The sequence below is a fragment of the Pieris rapae genome, chromosome 15 (genome assembly GCF_905147795.1).
Source record: "Pieris rapae chromosome 15, ilPieRapa1.1, whole genome shotgun sequence".
NCBI classification, from domain to species: Eukaryota; Metazoa; Arthropoda; class Insecta; order Lepidoptera; family Pieridae; genus Pieris; species Pieris rapae.
The window spans coordinates 10,164,997-10,189,105 of record NC_059523.1 but is presented as its reverse complement, the minus strand read 5'-3'; the positions used below and the strand labels follow the sequence as shown (position 1 = coordinate 10,189,105).

At 35.2% G+C, this 24,109-nt stretch overlaps 1 long non-coding RNA gene across 2 annotated transcripts; it reads right to left on the bottom strand.

The window, feature by feature from the left end:
- Positions 1-7,214: 7,214 nt before the first annotated feature.
- On the bottom strand, positions 7,215-11,153 carry LOC110995935. Of its 2 annotated transcripts, none has more exons than XR_006750706.1 (3): positions 10,940-11,153; positions 10,571-10,743; positions 7,215-10,285 (listed from the first exon to the last, which is right to left on the bottom strand). It is a non-coding gene; the product is annotated as an uncharacterized LOC110995935 (long non-coding RNA). The 2 variants fall into 2 exon arrangements; XR_006750707.1 differs by lacking the exon at positions 7,215-10,285 and adding an exon at positions 10,378-10,407.
- Between the last annotated feature and the right edge of the window lie 12,956 nt (positions 11,154-24,109).

Sequence of the window (24,109 nt, the reverse complement as noted above, 5' to 3'; positions counted from 1 at the left end):
GGGTCCCGAATAAGATGTATGAGACCTGAAACGATTGAAAAGGCGTTGGAATTTGTCCAAGATGAGCTTAACGTAATGTATTTACAACAGCGTAATAATTTAGCAACAGATCCTAGAAAACCATTGTCATCATCATCATCACAGAACACACACCAGCAACTTACACACACACAGCCTAAATTTCCTCCGATTATTAACAACTTTAATCCTTCTAAATTTTTACCTGGGCCTAGCTGGCAAAAACCTAATTTTAATCCTAATTTTAATAGTCGTCAGCACATGCCTATGTATCCAACGCGTACTCAGCAAATTTTCCGAGCACCTTTGCCTAACAATAATAGTGGTTTCAGAATACCTAATAGGAATCCTGTACATAATAATTCTGGTCCTAAACCTATGAGTGGGGTAAGTCATTTCGTGACGAAACCCTTACCACCTAAAATTACTGGACATGATTGGCAGAAATTTGGTAATCCGCCTCCATCAAATTACTTTAAGTCTAAAGAACTTAATTTTAATTAATTTTATGATTATGATGATTATGACTATGGCAATGACTATGTTGACTACAATTATTATAACACCGACTATGACTTAAGTGACTATTACGGACAATATGGTAATTATAACTATGATGACAATCAATACTATGAACAACAAGAATTACCACCAATAAAGGATATTCGCTATGAAAGTAATAGGCCTAATACCAGTAAAGCTAGTAAAGATATTCAATCGAAATATCCAAATGGTAGGAAAAGTCAGGATTTTCAAAAGAGCAATCAGAAATCCGCACCAGAATAGAATTAAATTTACAATCAAAGAAAGAATTGCCTTATATTAAAATTAATAATCCACCTTTAAAACTTCTCATAGATACAGGCGCAAACCAATCATTTATAAGCCCTGAAGCAGTGGAAAAATATTTCAGTAATATTCCGATAATTTATGATCCTTTTGAAGTAACTAATTCTAGAGTAACAAGCATTCATGAACATTCGATATCAGTTCCTAGTTTTCCTGAATTTAATGATGTTAAAAATATAAAATGATTTATATATAAATTTCATAATTATTTTGATGGTTTAATTGGATTGGATTTGTTAGAAAACTGTAGAATTGATTTTAGAGATGATATATTAATAACAGAAAATGCGAAAATTCCTTTATTGCGATATCAATGTAAAAGATATACAGATCAAATAATACCAGCCAAAACATCTCGTTTAATTAGTATACCGATACATCATAACGATGGTGACATTTTCATACCAGAACAATTATTAGGTAATTGCATTGTACACGAATGTATTACTAATGTGACTGATCAGATTGGTATAGTAGAGGGTAAGAATATGACAGACGAAGACACTGTTATTCCAATTGACAGACCTTTACGACTTGACTTATTTAACTTTGAAAGTTCCAATACTGAACCAGACTCAGATAGAGTAAAATAGGTTTTAGACAGACTTAGAACTGACCATTTGAATAGTGAAGAACGGGTTAATTTAGTTACTCTTTGCAAGCGCTACGCTGACATATTTTACATAGAAGGCGAGCCACTAACTTTCACTAATAGAATCAAACATAGCATTAGAACTCATGATGAAAACCCAATTTACACCAAAAGTTACCGATACCCTTTTGTACACCGTCAGGAAGTTAGAGAACAAATTAGTAAAATGCTCGAACAAGGTATAATACGACCCTCTGACTCTGCTTGGAGCTCACCCATTTGGGTAGTACCAAAGAAAGCTGACGCTTCTGGTAGACAAAAATGGCGACTTGTAGTGGATTTTAGAAAGTTAAACGAAAAGACTATTGACGATAAATACCCAATTCCGAACATCACCGACGTTTTAGACAAGTTAGGTAGATGTCAGTATTTCACCACCCTTGACCTTGCATCTGGTTTTTATCAAGTCGAGATGAATCCTGAAGATATACCGAAAACCGCATTTAACGTAGAACACGGTCATTTTGAATTTTTACGTATGCCGATGGGACTTAAGAATTCACCTTCCACATTTCAGCGTGTAATGGATAATATCCTTAAGGGTTTACAAAATGTGATATGTCTAGTATACCTCGATGATATTATAGTATTCAGTACATCTTTGCAAGAGCACATAATTAATTTAGAAAAAGTATTTAGTAGATTGAGAGAATCCAATTTCAAAATCCAGATAGACAAATCTGAATTTTTGAAACTTGAAACAGCTTACCTTGGTCATATAATCAGTAATGAAGGTATTAAACCGAATCCTGATAAAATTAAAGCCATAGAAAATTGTCCTTTACCTAAAACAACAAAAGAAATTAAACAATTTTTAGGATTATTAGGTTATTATAGAAAGTTCATACCAGATTTTGCACGTCTGACGAAACCAATGACTAAATGTCTTAAAAAGTCTAACAAAATAACTTTAGATTCTGAATATATCAAATGTTTTGAGAAATGCAAAACTTTATTAACTAACGATCCTATTTTACAATATCCGACTTCAATAAAGAATTCATTCTGACAACAGGCGCCTCTAATGTAGCTTTAGGAGCAGTACTTTCACAAGGCACAGTAGGTTCTGATAAACCGATCTGCTATGCCTCTAGAACATTAAGTGACAGTGAATCAAATTACAGTACAATCGAGAAAGAACTTTTGGCAATTGTATGGGCAACTAAGTATTTTAGACCTTATTTGTTTGGTAGGAAGTTCAAAATTATAACAGACCATAAACCACTTCAGTGGATTATGAATTTAAAGGAACCGAACTCGAGACTGACACGATGGCGACTGAAACTGAGTTAATATGACTATACAGTGATTTATAAAAAAGGAAAGTTGAATACTAACGCAGACGCTTTATCCCGTGTACAAATTAATAACGAGGAAATAGAATCACTTCTTAAAGAATGTGGTATAGATGTGTCAATAAGACCTGAACCACCAGGTTCAACTACTGCAACAGCACATACATCCGCTGAAAATCCTATTCTTGAAATACCCATTACAGATGAACCTCTGAATAAATTTCATAAACAGGTTTGCTTGACTATAGTAGGTGATATTAAAAGAAGACCTCATGTAACTAAGCCTTTTGATACCCACACACGTACACATATACAAGTTTCAGAATCTTCATTAGAACAAGACGTCATACATGCTGTAAAAGAATACGTAAATCCTAAGATAAAAACTGCTATTAAAATAACTCCACCATTAGGTATGTATTCGATAATTCCGATTTTACAAAATAACTTTAAATGTAATTCTATGCATCTAGTTTTAGTAAAAACCGAGCTAGAAGAAAAGGAGTACTTACGACAGCAAGAAATAATTAAACACTATCATGAAGGTAAAACTAACCATAGAGGTATTAATGAATGTTATTTAGCCTTGTCACGTCGTTATTACTGGCCTAAAATGAGGGAAGAAATTAGTAAATACATAAATGAATGTACAATTTGCGGACAGACAAAATATGACAGAAACCCAATTAGACCACAGTTTAATATAGTACAACCTGCAACAAAGCCCTTTGAGATAGTTCATATGGATTTATTCACAGTGCAAGCTGAAAAATATCTTACCTTTGTAGATTCGTTCTCAAAATACGGCCAAGCATATCATTTACGAGATGGTACAGCTATTAGTATTATCCAAGGTCTATTAAATTTCAGCACCCATCACCTACCTTTGACTATTGTGACAGATAACGGGACTGAGTTCACTAATCAACTTTTCGCAGAATTTGTTAGACTACATAAAATTAATCATCATAGAATACTAGCTCATTCGCCTAACGACAACGGAATTATTGAAAGGTTCCATTCTTCTTTACTAGAACACCTTCGTATTCTTCATCTGAAAAATAAAGATGAACCTACAATAAATCAAATTCCTTATGCAATCTTAGCTTATAACAGTTCAGTACATAGTTTCACAAAATGTAGACCACACGATATCATTAGAGGTAATTTTGATCCTAGAGACCCTTTAGATTTTAATTTAGCCGAACACCTTTTGCAACAGTATATTATAACTCATAGAGACCAAATGAAGACGGTATATGAGATGATTAATGAAGCTACAACTATTGATCGTACGAATTTAATGACTAATAGAAATAAAAATCGTGAGCCAGAAACTGAATATGTACCCGACCAGCAAGTTTTTATTAAGAACCCCTTACCTAGTAGACAGAAGTTAGCACCACGATACACTCACGACACAGTTCTTGCAGACCTTCCCATACACATTTACACTTCAAAGAAAAAAGGACCTGTCGCTAAATCTCGCTTGAAACGAGTACCAAAGTCATCCAAATTGTTACAGGTACCGACTAATACTGATAATGACAATGACGAAGACAGTAGGGATAAAACTTGAGACTCTTGACAATGAGCTTTTACCCTTTAAACTTGGTCATACCTTTATATAATATTTAAGACGAATAAATGAACAGTTGGATTATTTTAAAATTCAACTAGATAGGTTTTATAAAAGAGAATATTTTATAGGATTTAAACGTGCAGCGAGCACGCATTATAGTATGATAGGCATTGATAACTTAGGATACATCATTAGTTAATTAAGAGAAATATATAATCTAGTAAAAATAAAATTTTAGATATTGATTTTAGAGAATATTATAATCTTAAAAAACCAGGTAGTTATTTTAAAGGTTAGTTACGACTTATTTTAGCTATCCATTGTTCCTAATATATTCCACCAGACCTTTATACCTATATCCTTTCATAGCAACCAATGGGAGATTTTTCATGTACTTGCAAACCGAATGCCCGAAGATTGGCGAATACCTTCTCTGTGAGGAAAGCACAAATCAGTATCAGCTACGAGAACACGCAGATTTTATCCAGAGTATTATCATTAATCAATCTTTAGATAAATCATGCAGCCCCACTGAAGTCTGTATTACAAGGCAAACTATGGAACAACTGGATGATAGACACTATACTATTGTCTTCCCAAAGCGCACAAAGTCGAACTTCGATGTAAACGGCAGGAATATGTATCCTTATCAGGCAGTTACTTAGCAACCATTCCTCATGAATATTCACTACGAACAGATATATTTAAGATAACCAAGATGAAATGAAATCAAGGGACAGCCGCTGAAGATCACCTGGAAAACAGAATTATGCTACAGAACCCCATACGACTCGCCCACTTTGATTCTTCACTATACCATACAACGTTGCCCCTCTATGCACTTGTATCTGGTATAGTTATAATTTTCCTTGCTTATACTCTTCGACGATACCTGCGAAAGAACTCTACTACACCAGAGGGAGAACCAAGAAGCAACCCTATACATTCTGTTCCTGATTCTGAAAATCATGAAGTACCAGCAACATTTTCCCTCAAAGTGCTCAAATAGTTGCTGTTCTGGGGATGGAGGAATTACATACGGTACCCTAAAGAAGATCGCTAACGTTGCAGCACGTGTATGGTCAACGTGCGGGCTTCAGGGAATCGTTTTGCTGCCTCATCATTTACCGCATTTTATTTTAATAAAATATATTTGCATTATATTCGTGTCTGGCATCGACTACGGATCTATATTTTGTAATTTAATTATAAGTTTAATTAATAAATAGTTATATAATTACACAAGTCTGCAAAAAAAAATAAAATAAGAGCTGTTTTGGTTTTTATGTGGAATTCTTACGTTTTTGGCTATGCTGAATTCGAAAATAACTTTCATTTTGTCCTAGAACGTCACGTTTTCTGACAATGTAGGTTCTATGTTAAACAAGTTATTATCGTAAAATAAAACATAAAAAATTAAAAAATTAATTTATAATTGCGTAACAAAACAATTTTTTATTTAAAATACATTAATTAATAAGCACTAAATACATTTTTTTTCCCAGTGAGACTCCTTTTGGTACATTTTCGCTTGTGGGAAGCATCTGGAAGGTCTCTTTGAAGCGTCCAACAGTAGTCTGCCATCATTGAGACGCTCCATTTTCCCTGGTATCTTTTTTCCATCTCCTTAATATCTTGGTGAAATCGTTCACCTTGCTCTTCACTCACGTCTCCTAAATTTTCTGGAAAGTAGTCGACGTGGGAATGAAGAAAATGTACTTTTAAACTCCTTAAGCAACCTAAGGCTTGAAATGCTTTTAACATTCTTTTGACGATTTGTTTGTAGATTGGGTCTTTGTAATTGCCTAAAAAGTAAATTCCTGCTTTTAAGCCTTGATCCAAGCAACTCAGCAGCGTTTTTAGGAAGATTCAAGTCTCTTATCAAATCATTTAGCTCGCCCTGGGAAAACAATTTCGGACTGTTGTCATCTTCAAATTCAAAACTTGATTGGTCATCGGGCTTAGGTACAGCACCATCTTCGTCAGAACTTGGAATCTCTTCCAAGGTAGCAGGGACCTTGGGAACTGGTATATCGGTCCCATGAGGGATGGGACCAGTACCTGATTGCAGATTGGGGTATGAAATTGACTGCTTCCATTTTGAATTATACCCTTTCACATTACACGAACAAAAGTAACAATCATCACTATGGTTCTTTTGCTCGGCCCATACCATAGGAATCGCATATCGGAAAGCTTTTTTCTTGCCCTTAAACCAATTTCGAAGGTCTTCAACACATTGTTTGCAGACTTTATGAGGTGCCCAAGCTTTATCCTGATCTCCAAGTTTTAAGTCAAAATACGCAAAGTATACTTTTTTTACAAAGTCCGTAATATTCACCATTTGCTTTAATATCATATATTCGCCACAAATGTAACAGAAACTATCAGACGAATTCACACACTTCCGCACAGACGACATTGCACTTTATTGATCTAAGATCTATAAAACAATGACGAGTTAACACGTAATTGTACCGCGCCATACTCGACACTGTCGGAGCGCGCACGTTCAGGTTGCAATATGTTTATATTTTTGTTAATGTAGCTCAAACAGGTGTTCGTTATTTATAAATTAATGATAGTAACGTCCAGTAAACATTTAAAAACAGTTATAAAAATAAAATTATACCCATAGATTATGACTACAAGTTAGCCCAAAACCCCCTTTTTTGTAATAGAATTGTGTGATTGTAAAAAAACCTTACGTTCTGGAATTTTTTGAGTATTTTTTTAGTTTTCAGAACACCTTAATACATAGAAATCAGTTGAAAATATCCAGACAGCATTTTTGTTGTAGACCTGTGTTATTGGTTTTTTTTGAGAGTCCGGGCTGTCGATATCGTAATTTACGTCACCCAACTGTTAATTATTTATACACCAAACGATTGTTAAATTTAATTTTAATCTTAGTTATAATTGTAACTCTCTCACTCACTCACCATTATAATTGTAACGGATCTGCAGCGGAAAGCAGAGTATCGAATAGTTACATCCTCCGCAGATCCACACCCACTTTATGTAAAATTACTCTGCATTTGTTAAAATTGTATTGTATTTTATGTAAATATGTGAACAAAAATAAAGATTTTTCGATTAACTTCCTCGGCCACGGACCTGCCCGGTGCCGTGTAGTAGGCCATTAGGCGATTCAATTAAAAAAAAAAACCTAACCTAACATAACCAGTCCGCGTCGAAACGCCGCGGCCGCCCGAAACGGTCGAAATCTGTGTCGCTCCGCGAGCAGAAAATCGTTTTTAATTGTTTAAAAATAGTTTTCAGAAGTTTTTCATATGGTGTTACATATCAGTAGATGCAGAATTACGCTGCGTCTAACATTGCAAAATTCAACGTTAATTTTTTTCATTTGATATTTTTAATAGCCAAAAAACTTTCAAAAAACAGGTTTTTACAAAACTAAAAATACTTACAGTGCAGTTAAAAATAAGAGTATTGTGTCATCTAATAGAGCTCAATTTGCTCTACGTTAATAATAAAAAGTGCAAAAAAAATGAAAAATTATATACCTACTGTGATAAAAGTGAGTGCGACGCTTAAAATAGATCTACGACATATACCGATTAAGGACTCGTTGGATGAGCCTTTTTGAGCCGCATCTACTGATACCCGATTTGGATTTTTAAGCCTAAAGGTTTGGATAAAAATAAGTTAAAACTAAAAAGGGGCTTGACAACAACAAGGCGATAGAGGGCCGAGTTAAAAAGAAAAAAGTTACTAAGCAAGAACATAAAAACCACGTGTAACGTGGTTAGGGATCCCGAGGGATTTCGAAGGCGTGATATACACCGTTGGAAAGCTCCCGTCGAGTGCAGTAAGTAAAACAAGTCAGCGGTTGCCGAGAAAAGCCGACGGGAAGACTTACTTCAAAAAACAGGGAATAACTCGGAAACGGTAGGAGATAGGGCAATTTTGACGTCACCCCGGTATATGTATACACTATCCACATACCAGCTTTTAAATTCCGAAATTTGCAAAAATCCCGAAAAATTTACAAAATTTTTCTGACAGCAGTCTTGTATACATAGTATACAAGCCTTGCACCGCGCGTTTAATTTTTATTACAAAAAAAATTAATTTTGAAATTCTCCCCCACAACTCCCCCCTCTCCCGCCGTTCACGAGTTTTTCACCCAGAAAACGAACTTTAGCATTAGAAATTTATAAAAGACATCCCTGCAAACTGATTGTACCGGACTGTGAACAAAAGTTGTTAAAAAGAAGAGCCGACTCTACATACCCGGGTTTCGTACTTAACGGGTCGAGCACGAGGCGGCCAAAATGGCGGACAAAATGACGGCCATTTTGTCCGCCATTTTGGAAAAATCAAATTCGGAATATCTCGGGAACTTCAAGTATCCGATGTTCTGGCATTAGTATGTACAAAATTAAACCAGGCTCCAGAATACTTAACTGCCAATGAAGAAAGAGTGGGCAAAGAAATACTAAAGAGTAAAGATCTTATAAATATTCGAATAGGCGACAAAGCTAGTTAGTGCCGATACATATCCGACCAGTTCATTGATTATACCACTAATTTGTGGATTGTTTGAAAATTTGATTACCATTTCCAAGTGGATTGATTGAAAATGCTTTGAAAACAGATATTGGCAAAATGTTTTGCTCTCATCAGTACGTCGAAATATGAGTAGCAGGCTTTTAGTATACGAAACAAGAACTGTCACTCAAATTTCGACGTACTTACATCCCATATTAAGAACAGGTTTTAGGCGCTCGGAAAATATGTTAAGCTGCCAATGAGATAGTAAGAAGAGAATTGTCTCATTTAATAAAAGATTCTGATACCAATATTATGGCAACAACTTCAGAACAAGCAGTTAATATTTCAATGGAAACAATTAATATGGAACCGAAAAAACCAGAAATATTAGACTTTTTGAAACGAAGGAAAACCACTAACAATGTAACTGCATCCAGTTAACATACTGCACATGTTTATGGAGACAGAGCCCCAGCACCATGAAACTGAAAGTGCTGGCATTTTTTGGAGCACTAACATTTAGAACCATTGAACTCTATAGGATTACTGCTGCTGTCGACCAGATCTGTTTTCTTAATCAAAATGTCAACATTTTATGCAATAAGATGTTTTTTTTTTGCAAAAGATAATTTGATTTTAATATAGTAGTTAAATAAAAAAAACCCTTTGTTCTGTTGTCTTCAAAAAAGTAAGGAAAAGCCTAACACTACCTAAAAATACTGTTTTTTTTTGTAACAGTAATCGGTTTGAATCGGTGCTGAAAATTGTAATCGGTTAACATAACTACTATCATCATGATTTAAAGCGATTAAAAAAAAGTGATTGTTTCCTTGAGAGAATGATGGTACATATATAATAATAGTTATTATAAAGATATAGTTCTTCCGAAAATCTACAAATGCAGTTTGTTTATAATAAATATCTCATCCACATTCAAACTGCTGAACTAATTAAGATTAAATGTGGAAGAATATAGTTTCAGTTACTGTTTCCAGTTCTTGAGGTAATGTTACTTAACCAACCATTATTTCTTACTCCACTCCTCTTATTTTTTACATTATTCATAAAATACTTCAACCCTCTTTAACAAATTCATTCTCAGGTATATAATATAACACTTAAATTAATTAAAAGCTAAGACCAATAAAACTTGTCCATTTGTGGTTAGCTTTTAGTTGTCTTATTTGCTTCTCTTCTTTTTTTAAAAAGAGTACCACGAGTTTTTTACGCCGGCTTTTTCTCTCAGCCAACATCCTCTGTCTTCTTTGCCAATGAGTAGGGATGCCATCAGGCTCGGATTTGATGATGAGGAATAAGTGATACCATGATGATCTTATGTTTCAAAATAAACATATTTTCTTTTCTCTTTTTCTAAAAAGAAAATATTTTAGTTAGTATTTTGATCAAAAGGAAAATTGACAAACTAAACTGTAAGATCACTCCAAGGTTTAATAAATAGGTACCTTTAATATTACTTTTTCCTTTATTCTGAACTGAAAAATATTTTAATTTGTCACTTTGCTTTGTTTTTAATAACCAAACAATGTCAGTAATTCCTAAGGGACTTGAATTCAAACTTCTCATTAATTAAATATTAATTATATATTCAGTAAACTTCTCTATATTAAGCAAATATGTTCTTCAATTATTTATTACCTTAGTAACCATTACTTAGTTTTGTTCACTAGATTTTATATTTCTAAAGTTCATGAAGTATAAATCCACTTTATTTGATAAATTTTAATCAATATTCTATCATTAGCTTCAAATAGAGTTACAATAATATATTAAGAACTTCTTATTATGTTCATTAGTGACTGCTTTCACATCTGAAATTTACAAATAAATTGTACTATCATTTTACTTTGTTAATAAGCAATATTAAAATATGATATAAAGTTTACAAGAAACAAGTATCTTTAACTTACAAGTTACATAATGAATTTTTCAAATTAAAGAACTATTTCATTTACTTAAATACAATATAAATATTAAATAAAAATATCCAATATAACTAGGATTTACCTCTCTTAATTTACTGATTTAATTGATATTTTACATTTATCAGCGTCTATTATGTTATCCTCGCATGGATTAATTGAAAAACTAAAATTATTAACTTTAGTTTAAATGATACGGGAACGTTTAAATGAGCTAGATAATCGAATAAAAAACTTTCGGAAAAAATACCAAAATATGACATGTTTTTGAAACGGTAGCCATTACAGATGGCGATAGTTTATAGTTGTATAGAGTATAAATGTAAGAATTATTTATAAAATTAAATCTATGAATAGACATAATACAAATACGGAAAAAGAATAGATAAGCATATTATATGTCTAACTAATCGATATTGTGCGGTACAATTGTCTAAATGTTCTACACCTACATAGAAAATATTAAATTTTTCTTTTATTATTTTTACTTGCTTCATTAAAATTGATTGTTTAATATTAATCAAAGACCTGGATGACCGAGCTTAGCTCGGTATTTTTTTTTTATAAATCGTGTTTTTTGGAAATTTTATTTAAGTACGAATTACATACTAATAAAATTATAAAATATTAATATAATTATCGAATAAAGATAATTATATTCATATTTAAGTTTTTATTTAACTGACATCTTTAAACGAGCAATTCTATGTTTAAGTTGATAAAACACAAATAAAATGATATTTTCTAGAAATGATTCCTAGCTAAATCGATTTATCGTCCCCGAAACCCTCTGTATAGTGTATACTAATTTTCATGAAAATCGTTGGAGCCGATTCCGAGATTCCAATTATATACATATATATACAAGAATTGCTCGTTTAAAGATATAAGATTAAAATATAAAATTAATTCAATTGGTTGGAGCGAAATATATTCAAAATCGAATCTAGTCACCGAGAAATCGTCTTGTCTACGGTATTGTGACTAAGCAAAAGCATCATAATATTTATCCCCAAAAACAAATATAGACTATAATATTAGTTACTATATTTTAAGTATTTCCGGTGTTACCACTTTAGTCATTTAGCCACCTAACAAAGGTCGGTGAACGTATTTAATAAGTAAGGCCTTTTACTCGTGAGTATAAATTATTTTTTTCAAACCTAACAATTTATTTTAATCAACATCTACAAATACTGGTGACAACTACATACATTTATAACAAGTCGCCGTCGCGTCGTCGTCGGCACATCTTTGTTTAGATTTACTATTATTTTAAGTAAACAAGTAAATTATCATTCTAGTCTTGACTTCCAAACGTTTCATTTTTCTGTCAATGAACTCTCTCTATACAATTTTTTCTTAAATTTGTTTATCAATATTAATTTAAAACATAAAAGCAATGTCGTGAAAGGATCTTCCCGCGCGATTGGTGGTTTCAGAACTGAACCTATCGGCATAGTGGGCGTTAAAATCGCCAAGTATCATGATTTCCGTGGCTTCTCTAATGCCTTTAGAGAAGCCATATAGATGGCTCTATGAGTCGATAAGTTTCGTCGTACACTGTGGGACCCATACGTGTAGAAACGCGACTGGCCATCGCAGCTCAAAGTTAGACTGGCCCATTCCTTCAAGCATCCCGAGGAGGCAAGAGCATCCTTCCTGCCGTTCACGCAAACTCCCGCCCACGGTACTAAATAATGTTCCAATTTTTTCCCGGGTAAGAAAGGTACCAGTCGGGAAAGATATCTGAGTCTCGGTAAGAACGAGCAAGGCCACTTCGCAGCCTCCAAATGATAATGAACAGCGTGGATGTTGTAGTTCAGCCCCCTTACATTTGAGACCAGTAGGTACACGTTTAGTTTGGTATAAAGCGTCTTGGATTATTTGCTCCGTCTGCCTTGAGATCGATAATTTATTAGTGATTGATGTTGCTTAACATATGGGTAACCTGTGCAGCCACCGGATGCTCGGCGTTCCGGTAATCTCTGTTTCTGCAACTTCATATTTCTTAGGGATTGAAGAGGGATGGGCCTTCCCTGAGGGGATTCAGATAAGGGAATTGATAAGAATGGGCGAGTCTTACTCACCACACGAAATGCAAATAAAGTAAATAAACCTATTGCATCACTTCATGCCGATTTTCTGTGAAACAGCGGTGATGCCCAGGTCATGCCTGCCCATTTGGCGAATGCTCTAAAGCAACAGCATGGTACTGGAAGGAGGTTGACTGATAGTGCTTGTGAAATAACCTCTATTTTAAAAATTTACACGCACGATATCTAAACACGACGCAAAGATCAACTCAAAAATGCAAAAGAGAATTAAAAAAAAATAACAGATCCGAAGCTATCTGGTACTGCAGCGGAAAACGTATGACTGTATTGAATGAAATTTACCGTCGTACTGACGCGATACGTATTGAATGTGTAGTATACCAATAAAATCCTAGATAAATATCACTAGAAATATCGAAAGTGCATCCGTCTGCCTTCATACAGATAATTTCACCAGTGGGTCGTTATATACTGACGCAACAGAGCCCAGGCACGTAATGTAATATTAAAATAAACAGTGGGCAGTGGCAACATTACGTTTCGGCTTCCGCCTAATTCCAAAAAAGCTGTCATTTTAAGACTCCTCCGTGTTAAGTGTACTTATTTATTATATTTAACCACTTCAGAACTTAGAAGTAACACCGGTCACCTACCTAAGGGTCACCATAGACCGGCGGTTCTCCATGAAGCACTCCGTAACAAGCTCGCGCTTTACAAGTTATATGTGCGACACCACGTCACGTAGTATACGTAGTCAAAAGAAGATGGAAGAATGGATGGATGGTTCTTCTACACAAAGGAGGCCAATTGCCGAAGACTGCGCACCAGAACTGCAGCGCAGCGCTGCAAAACACTACCCTAAGGCGCGCAGTAGGGGCCCAACGCTACGTCAGGAATGCCACCATAGCGCGAGACCTACGGATGGCGTGCATCGACGAGTTCGTCACACGGCTCGCGAAGAAGATGTTTGATCGAGCGGACTCCTCTCAGCATCCTCGACTCCAACGCACCGTGGCACTCCAGGCTTCCAGACTACTACACGTACCCGCTTGAGCTCTTCTCCGCGGGTCTCGACGACATCAGGCAAGAATCCCGGCTTCGACCGCTGGTCGCCTCGCTGGGCCTCCCCCGGGACAACTGGGGGTCTCACCCGGCGGTGCTTGACCGCGACACGCGAGTCTGCCCCCTACCACCGTCTACAATACCAAGGTCAAGTTGTGACTACTCTTTGACCCCACACCAACGGACCTGTCACCGGATATGACCCCATCGGCTGCGCGCAGCGAGTCGAGCCTCCTCGCGCGCTGCAGCCCCCATCAAGGGCTAAATGGCCGCCCCCATACCAGATACAGGGTATCTGCATGGCGCGAACCAACACACCTTACAAATATGGCATATGCCCCGAACAGGCCTAAACACTCGCGGGAGGATGTATCACTAACCACAATGAAGTTTCCAATGTTATGTAGTTTGATTTAGATCTTGTTTTTGGTTAGTTTTCTTCTTAACTATTTGTTTTCTTTACATTGGTTTTGGCTAAGTACAGACCAAGTACTAAAATAGCCCTTGAGTGTTGTCTGAATTCTTGAAAAGTTGTTGTTAGAGTCGTTTTGTTTAGTGTTGGAACTTGGGTATAAATTATTGCTGATTTAATAGAAGTCTACATTATTTTCACTCAGAAAGTTAAATGGTAATCTTAATTCAAATCCTTTGTGACAAATTTACCATTCCATTTGAACACATGCGTTTTCTAATTTGTATTAGGATTTATATCTCTCGAAAATTATACCAATTCTTTTATACCTTACAATTAGAATTTTAATTCAGTGTCCAGTGTATAACCCAGATTGTTTTATTTAAATAGGAAAATTGTTTTAATTATGATTAATCAATGATCAGTATAATAATTGTATGATCATTTATAATCTTCAGTGTGATAAATGGTTAAGTCACTGTGTCCTTGATGTTATTATGATATTATTTTATATCTTTTATTCTTCAAGTTCAGATAGATCTAAGCCAGTCAGGTCAGGTCAGGCCACTTCTATGTTGGTCAACATGAAAACACAACTTTCCCAAGGTCCAATGATTGTCAGTAATCAACAATATGGTAGTTTTGCTTTTAATATTCAATTCGGAGATTGGCTGTTGCAAATTGACATTGTTTTTTTTAAGGTTCTCCAAAAGGAACTGTACTTCTGGAATATTTACTGCTTTAAAAGCATGAATAGGGCAAGGTTTCACTCGTCCCTAACAATTCTTGCCCAATATTCTGGGAAGGTCACTAAATGTTTTGTGGTTTATAAAGCCAAAATCTTCATCACTTTCCAGGTAGCTGTGGCCACGTTCTGAAATGGTCACTGTTACTACCTTTTTATGTTGACCTGCACAAGAATCACAAAAACAGCAAGCTTATGGCAGTTGGTAGGTAAAATGTTCCAAATGAAATAACAACATGAAAACAACATAATCTACACCTTTGTGGGCTTGAAAAATTATGGATATGAAAAAAAAATTGGTTGCCCGCTTGATAGTATTTGAATATTAAAGCTGTACTCTGAGAGCTGTACAATGTTATATTTGGTACTGGTGGATTTTTTGCAGTCTGCTGTTATACCTTCATAACTTATTAAATCTTTCTTCAGGTTTTCGAGGTGTTTTGGGTGTCTTAGTTAAGCTGGTTTTGGGGATTTCATTTGTGGTCCATGCTCCAGCCATCAACAGTTGCTTTTTAATTGCTTGACCTCTTTTGGCTGGTATTCTATGAAGGGATAAAAAGGCCTTATAACAAAACTGAATGTCTAAATTAGTATCAATTGTTTCTTGTAGTAGGGTAAAAGAGGGTAATGGGGTTCACTTAACCGAAAAGTCAAGAAAATTTCAATTAAGTTAAAAATAATTGCTTGGCTTGCAAAACCCTTTTAGTCCTGATTTTTTTTTATTTTCGCTAATCGGTCTGAAAAAGAGGCTGCAAATAAAAATAAAGAAATAAATTCTGATTGCAAGCTAATTAAGTGAGTGCCAGCGCTAAAAAAAGTAACATACCTTTTTTTTAATCATACAATCAGTCTTTGCGACTATTAGCGCTCGGGCGCTACTCCCAGCGGAGCCTGCCTATTCTTATCTAAACTCAGTCTGTTGGGTTGTCCTGGTCAAGAATGTCTCGCCGCTTTTTAAGTCGTCGAGTAGTTACTGGTATAGTTTGTTAACAGTCCTGCGAGCTAATTGGGGTGCTTTTGAAGTCTTAGTTTGTATTTATAACTTAACTAAATATGACAATTAAGTCGGCCCGATATTAGGTGCACGACAATTACACAAGCCTGCAAAAAAATAAGTAAGAGCTGTTTTGGTTTTTATGTGGCATTCTTATGTTTTTTAGTTGGGTATGCTGAATTCGAAAATAACTTAATTTTGTCCTAGAACGTCACGTTTTCTGGCAATGTAGGTGTCTATCTTAAACAAGTTATTATCGTAAAATAAAACATTTAAAAAATTGAAAAATAAATTTATAATTTATAATTGCGTAACCAAACTATTTTTTTTATTTAAAATACATTAATTAATAAGCACTAAATACATTTCTGTTTCCCAGTGAGACTCCTTTTGGTACATTTTCGCTTGTGGGAAGCATCTGGAAGGTCTCTTTGAAGCGTCCAACAGTAGTCTGCCATCATTTAGACGCTCCATCTCCCTGGTATCTTTTTTCCATCTCCTTAATATCCTGGTGAAATCGTTCACCTTACTCTTCCCTCAGGTCTCCTAAATTTTCTGGAAAGTAGTCGAGGTGGGAATGAAGAAAATGTACTTTTAAACTCATTAAGCAACCTAAGGCTTGAAATGCTTTTAACATTCTTTTGACGATTTGTTTGTAGTTTGGGTCTTTGTTATTGCCTAAAAAGTAAATTCCCATATTTTAAGCCTTGATCGAAGCAGCGTTTTTAGGAAGATTCAAGTCTCTTACCAAATCATTTAGCTCGCCCTAGGAAAACAATTTCGTCATCTTCAAATTCGAAAAATCGGGCTTAGGTACAGCACCATCTTCGTCAGAATGTATTATATATATGTATTCTTGATTTTTATTAAAATGTAAGATTAGGTCAGTGATCGGCTCTTTATTGTGAGACAGTGCACAATCTACACTGATTCTTTTCATATTTTTCATGAGTTTTAAGTTTTCTGGCAATCTGATTTTCACGTGGAAGTCCTTTTTTTCTCATCGTTGACACAAAAAATTCGAATCTTTACCCCAAATAACAAAATCTTGAATGTTTTGCGTAAAAACGTCTACCTTCTAACCAAATTTGTCAATTCGTCGTACAGTTTTGTATGATCTGCATCTTTTGATTCAAATAACTCTGTTTATTTCAGTGAGAATTGGATTATGTATCCAATGAAATGTACGCATAATTCACGTCATCTGAATATATTCCATGCAGCAATTCTGCTGTGTAAGACCTTTTTTTCAATTTGGCAATATTAAAATATGTTGTCAGTTCCAACCATTGTGCGTAAATGCGTGAAACTGCAGACTGTAGAAACTATAGAAAGCCATCGAGTTTGACAAGACTACAATTTTTAAGTTTACAAAGAACTATACAAACTTAGTGTATAGTTCTTTGTAATCCGCTTGCCTTGACGAAGAACGATTGAACTAATCATATGTTTCTTTAATAATAAACTAGAAATTTCTCGGTAATAATTGCTTTGTTACTGCTGATACTGCCAATTGCAGAGAGTGACAAATGCAACGCACCAAAACTAAAGTCGGCAAATCCTCTTTCAGTTTAGCTTATACACCGTTATTCACGCCGGTCATCACTTAAGCATTATCTGTTCCGATGCCCATTAAATTTTGTAGAGGTATAATATTGAATCTAGCGAGTGTCGCTTTTATGGTAACAACAATCCCGGCATGGACGCCTCGGTGCGTGCGCACATGGTGCCACAGCTCCACAGCAGATAGATGAACTAAATGTAGTCTTGTCTCGTACAAGACCACTCAACAACACAAATTCCCTAAAAAATATAACGGATTAAGGTGGCGCTGGCATGTAAACAATAATTGTACGGTTCCTGGGTCATCAGGTGGTAGAAATAATAGAAGATTTGTAGATTACCTTATATTCACCACTTCCGTATAACAATAGACTATGAGCGATATAATAAAATTATAATTAAATTGTAATTAAACTATCGAAGAGAGTGCCTGCGGTCGGCTATGAAATCGTCCTGCTTATAAGTGATTCAAGTGTATAATCATAGCACGTACATACAATGGAAATCATCACGTTTGTAGCTGGGCATGATGTATGAGCCTTGGCACGTATATAGAGAAACATCGCGCTTATGAAACTAAGAAAACCTAAGTGAGCAAAATGTACAGCCTTGGCTCGTACATACTCCCACAGACAAAAAGTGCAAGATGAATAAGAAGTGCTTTACAAGATGAATAAGAAGTGCTTTACAAGATGAATTCATTGTATGCTTAACAGTCTCTAGGACACTAGTCTTTAAACTTATATTAACACTTCTGACACAATTCCACTGCACTAGCACTAAGATATACTGGAGTCCGGTCCCGGGTGGCTTCTCCTGAGGCCACTGCGAAACCGGTTGCTGATTCTGCCGATGTTCACCTACTGCTCCGTGACGTCTCCTGATCTTCATATGATTGTAATATCCTATCCACTAACTGTCTTGAGCACATTCTGAGAACTAGCATGAGCATTAAAAGTACAATACTGATTTGGTGAATAAACCATTACCTAGTTTAAATACAATTGTTATAAAATGCAACCGTATCTAGGTAATTTAGACATAGACATATTATTTATTACAAACAAAACACACACACATAAATACACAACACAGCAGTAATCAAAGAGAAAAATTTAAATAAAGGATATAAAGAGAGGTATATTATTTTACCCTTTCCCCTTCGGTCCGTCTCAAGCATATATTGCGTGTGTGCTGTGGCTGTAATGGCCCTGGCTCAGCATTATGCTGAGGAGCAGAGTGTTCCACAGCGCTGGTCATTCTGCCAGAGACCACATCAGCTAGTTTGCGCCTCAGTCGCAAAAAAAAGAATATATTAATACTCAGTAGGAAATGATAATAATAGTATTATTGAAACTTAGCTATATCGGTAACAAAGTCTTGTGTAATATAGTGTGAAGTAAATAGGTAAAACTGAAGGTTAAAATAAGAATAATTGTTAAGTTTTATTATCTTTTTTTTGGCGGATTAAAAACTAGATTTCGTGGGATTTTTGTTGAGTTAATAGATAAGTTTTATAGCTGCGACTAAAATTAGACTTTAATTTAAGACTTTTCAGCGGAGGAGGGATATCATTCCAACACTTCGTCGCACTATATTAAAAACTCCCACGAAATGAAGCTGTCCGATGCTGGGGAATGGCGAGCTCCTGAGTACAACTCCTTATTTGTTGCTTGTTGACATTACTACGCCAGAGGAGCTTTTTGTACAAATACTCAGGTTGTTCAGTATTTACCATATCAAACAATAAACATGCCAAATACAATTTTTGTCGACCTTTCATTGTGAGAAAATTTAAGTTATTCAAATATGGGGTGACATGTGAGCGAGGTGGTATGGTAACACAAAACCGGGCGCATGCATTTTGTACCCTCTGGATCAACCGTTGTGCTTTAGCACTTAGACAAGGCACCGGAAGAGCGTAGGTAAGTTTTGATAGCACAATGCTTTCACAAAGTCTAATACGAAGATCGACTCTTAAGAAAGGTCGTATATTATATAAAACCTTGAGACGAAAAAAGCGATTACGCACTATATTAGTAACATAGTCTTCAAACCTCAAATGACTATCAAATTCAACACCCAGATTTCTAGCCATTTGGACCTGAAGTATAGGTGAAGAATTAACTAGAAGAGTGGGACTTAGCCTCGAAAGATCTGACACTTGCTTTCTGGTGCCGACTATTAGAAATTTGGACTTAGTTGGATTTAAGAGGAGTGCGTTTCTACGGGACCAAGCAGCAATGCGCTCCAGGTCCTCATTCATTTTTCGAGTGCAGTCATTGACACAAGCCCTATCAACAGGAAGATATATTTGCATATAAGTTATGTCAGCTGAAAATAGGATAATAATAGGGGTCCCAAAATAGATCCCTGAGGAACTCCTCTATTGACAAGGCTCAGCGACGACGAAACACGGATCATTACAGGATTGGTACATTTACATTTAAAGAAAAATGTAAATGTACCAACGTTTACGCAAATATTCTTATTACGGCGGGAAGACCTCGACTTTTGCATTATTATTGCTGTCAAATTGTAAATCAAAAAACAAAGCGTTGCTAAAACTACTGGAGAATACACGAACAATGCCGTAAAAAAATTGATAATATTATAAAAATACAGATGGGAAGTGGAATAGGAAATTTTTAAGAAATTTTTGATAAGTCTCGCTCCGAATTTATTGTAATGGCTGGGGACTCTACGTTTCTGCGTAAAAAAATGCAACAGTTTCTGACCCAAACGAATTTTTAACCTTTGGTCGTAGCCAGTGTTTTAACGTTTTTTAACAGATATTTGTTTTCAGGGGTCAGGTGCTCGTTTACAAAGAATTTCTTTGAATTTCCAACCAATCCGATGTCAGATGTTTGAATTCCTCGCCGTTTTCTTAAACCAGACAAAATTTTATCTTTAATGTCGCGAGATCTGAGACGCACCACAATTGTTTTTGGCTTTCCTGGCATACATTGTTTCGGCTGTATACGATTGGCGAATTCAATATCGCCCGGCTGTAAATCCACTTCAGCATGTTTTGCGATTTTTTGTGTGACCGTGTCGACTCGTTGCTAGTTTGAGGTAAACCTACAATCTCTAAATTGTTCATCCGTTTCCACTGTTGCTGCTTCCCAATTTGAGATTTCAGTTCACCTACCATGGCATTGCAATTCAAGAGATGATCTCTTATCGATCTTAAGTACACTCAATTCTTCCTTTAGAGATTTTGTTTCTTCGACGAATGGAACAATGACTTGATCTCTTCTCGCAACTCCATAATAAGGGAAGCTTTTAGAGTTTCGATCAACTTATTCTGTATATAACCTAGTTTAGGTGTCTATTGCCTGGTTAATTCCCTCTGTCATATTCTTCTGTAAGTCAATTTTGCTACGCTTTCTGCTAATTCGGCTACTCCGCCTTGATAAATATCTGCACATATACCTACTGTGATTATCCATAGGTAATTTACTACCAGTTTGCTTCTTAGTATACACATTGGAATAAGAAGTATTTTTACTATGAATTGAAGAATGCAGTGTAACTTGACCTGCACTTTGATGCAGGGTCTCTTCTACTCCGAAAATTATGCTATGACGCTCCATTCCGTACGTCATTTAATTTATAATTGTTTAGTCAAGCCACATTTCATATATCTAATTGAAATATGGGGTACGGCATGTAAAAACATAATTTCTAACTTACAAACACTACAAAATAAATTAATAAAATCATTATTTAGATACAATTTTTTAACACCGACTAATAAAATCTACCAAGAAACTAAAATTATGACAATTAAACAACTGTATGTATATAGCACCTGTATCTTGATAAAAAAAATTTTAAATAACTCTATCCATAGTTGCTTGTCGTTTAAAAAAATCAAATATACAACGACACGCAATACTCGTCGAGCGAGTTTGCTTATCTTGCCGAAGCCGCGTACAAATTATTTGAAGAAATCATGAAGGAAGGTATGAGGGTGTGCAATTATTTAATCAATTACCATCTCAAATTCGCAATATTGGAGTGTTTGACAAATTCAAAAAGGCATTAAAGATGCATGTTAGAATGAACATAGCTGACTAAAATTGTTACGGCTAATGGCGACGTGTATCTCGCTCGTATATAATAATAAATAAAATAAATAAAATAAATAAAATAGCCTTTATTGCTGAACTTATTTTTACAGTAATTTTTCTTACAAATACGTTTATAACTTTTAACAGTTTCTTTTCTTTTCATAAATCAGGTATCGGTAAACGGTCGTTTCTACATTTCAGCTTGTCTTTCGACATAGGCCTCCTCTAAAGATTTCCACTCTGTTCTATTTTTCGCTATGCGCGTCCATATTGGGCCCGCCACTTTTTTGATGTCGTCCTCCCATCTTCTAGTCTGTCTGCCTCTGTTTCTTTTACTATCTCGTGGTTGCCATTCAGTTATTATTCTCGTCCATTTCTCCTTCTTCTCTCTTATCATATGCCCAGCCCACCTCCACTTTAAGCACCTGTATGTTGTGTATGCATTCTTAAATTTTGTTTTGTTTTTGATACATTTTAGTTTAACTCGGTCTTTTCTTTTAATTCCTATTGTGCTTCTCTCCATTCCATTCTGACAAACTTTTATTTTCCTTGCTTGTTCTTCTGTCAATGCCCATGTTTGGCACCCATATAGTAAGCATGGTAAGATACACATATTGTATATTCTCCTCTTGTTCCTCATAGACATATCCTGGTTCTTCATGACTTCACTGAGTGACCAATATCTCTTCCAAGTATTAGTTATTCTTCTTTCTATTTCTTTTTGCATACATTCCTCAGTAGATATTAACTGTCCCAAATACACATACTCCTTTACATACTCTATTTCTTCATCATTTACTGTTATGGACTCTGTTTGTGAGGAGTTAGACATTACTTTTGTTTTCGTTAAGTTCATTGACAGGCCTGCCTTCTCACTTTCTTCCGCTAACTGTTGCAACATTTCCTTTAGGGTTTTCGGGTTTTCCGAAAATAAGATTAGGTCGTCTGCAAAGCGTAGGTGACTCAGATTTTCGCCATTTATATTTAGTCCTTTATTCGTCCAATCCAGATTTCTGAATATCATTTCCAGAACTGCTGCAAATATTTTTGGTGAAATTGGGTCTCCCTGGCGTACACCTCTCTCAACCGGAAATTCTTCGCCTATAGATTCTAATTTTACTTGTGTGGTGCTTTTTGTGTATACGTTTTTCAGTATCCGTATGTATTTTGCATGTACGCCTTGATCTTTTAGTGCGTCCCAGATAAATCTATGTTCAAGTGTGTCGAATGCTTTGTTGAAATCCACGAACCCTATGTAGTAAATTTTGTTATATTCTTTAAATTTCTGGAGTATTTGTCTAAGGGCGTGTATGTGGTCTATTGTTGAAAAATGTCTACGGAATCCAGCTTGTTCTTTGGGTTGATTTTCTTCAAGTGTGTTTGTGATTCTAGATAATATTATTTTTGAAAACACTTTGTAAATATTGGACATTAAACTGATTGGTCTGTAATTTGCTATATCTCCTTTGTCACCTTTTTTATGTAGTAGTATAATTGTAGATTTTGTCCAATCCTCTGGAATGTTTTCCGTATTGATAATTTCATTAAATATATCTGTAAGTCTTGGAGCGATTACTGGTAACGTTGCTTTTAGAAGTTCGTTTGTAACAAGATCAGATCCAGGGGCTTTATCGAGTTTTTGTGTATTTATTGCTTTTATGGTTTCTTCCTTCATTATTTCCGGTATATATTCTTCATTAGTTATTTCGTCGTTTTCTTTTATAGTGTCTTTCTCTTTTTGACTTCGGTATAAGTTTCGGTAGAATTCTGTAGCGATTTTTAATATTTCGAGTCTTTTACCTGTACTATTACCATCTTTCTTTCTCATACTTGGTATCCAGTCCTTTTTGTAGTTTAACTCCTTCAATGCCTTTTTTATTCCTCCTGTCTTTTCTATGTAACTTTTCATTGTATTAGATCTTTTAGTTTTTCTTTCTTTCCTAAGTTGTTCACTGATCTTTTTGCTTACTTCTGTTACTCTTTGGCGGTTTCCTTTAATTTCCTTTTGTCGTAAAAGTTCTTTTCGTTCTTGTAATAATTGTTTGATTGTAAGTGAGACTTCTTTCTTGATACTTTTGTTTGTTTTTCTGGTTACTGTTTTTAGTTGATTTAGTAATAGGTTGTACTTTTCTTGTATCGATGGATATTCTTTCTTCTCTAATTCCGCGGCATCTAGAGATGTTTGAAGATTATTAAGTAATAGTTTAGGGTCACCTGAGTATTGTACCGCTAATTGTTTATTTTGAAATCGTCTTGTTTTCTTGAACATTCCTGACATCGCAACTCGAACCATCCTATGGTCTGTGTGGAAGTTTAAATTGTTTATGATCGAAATGTTCTTGAAGG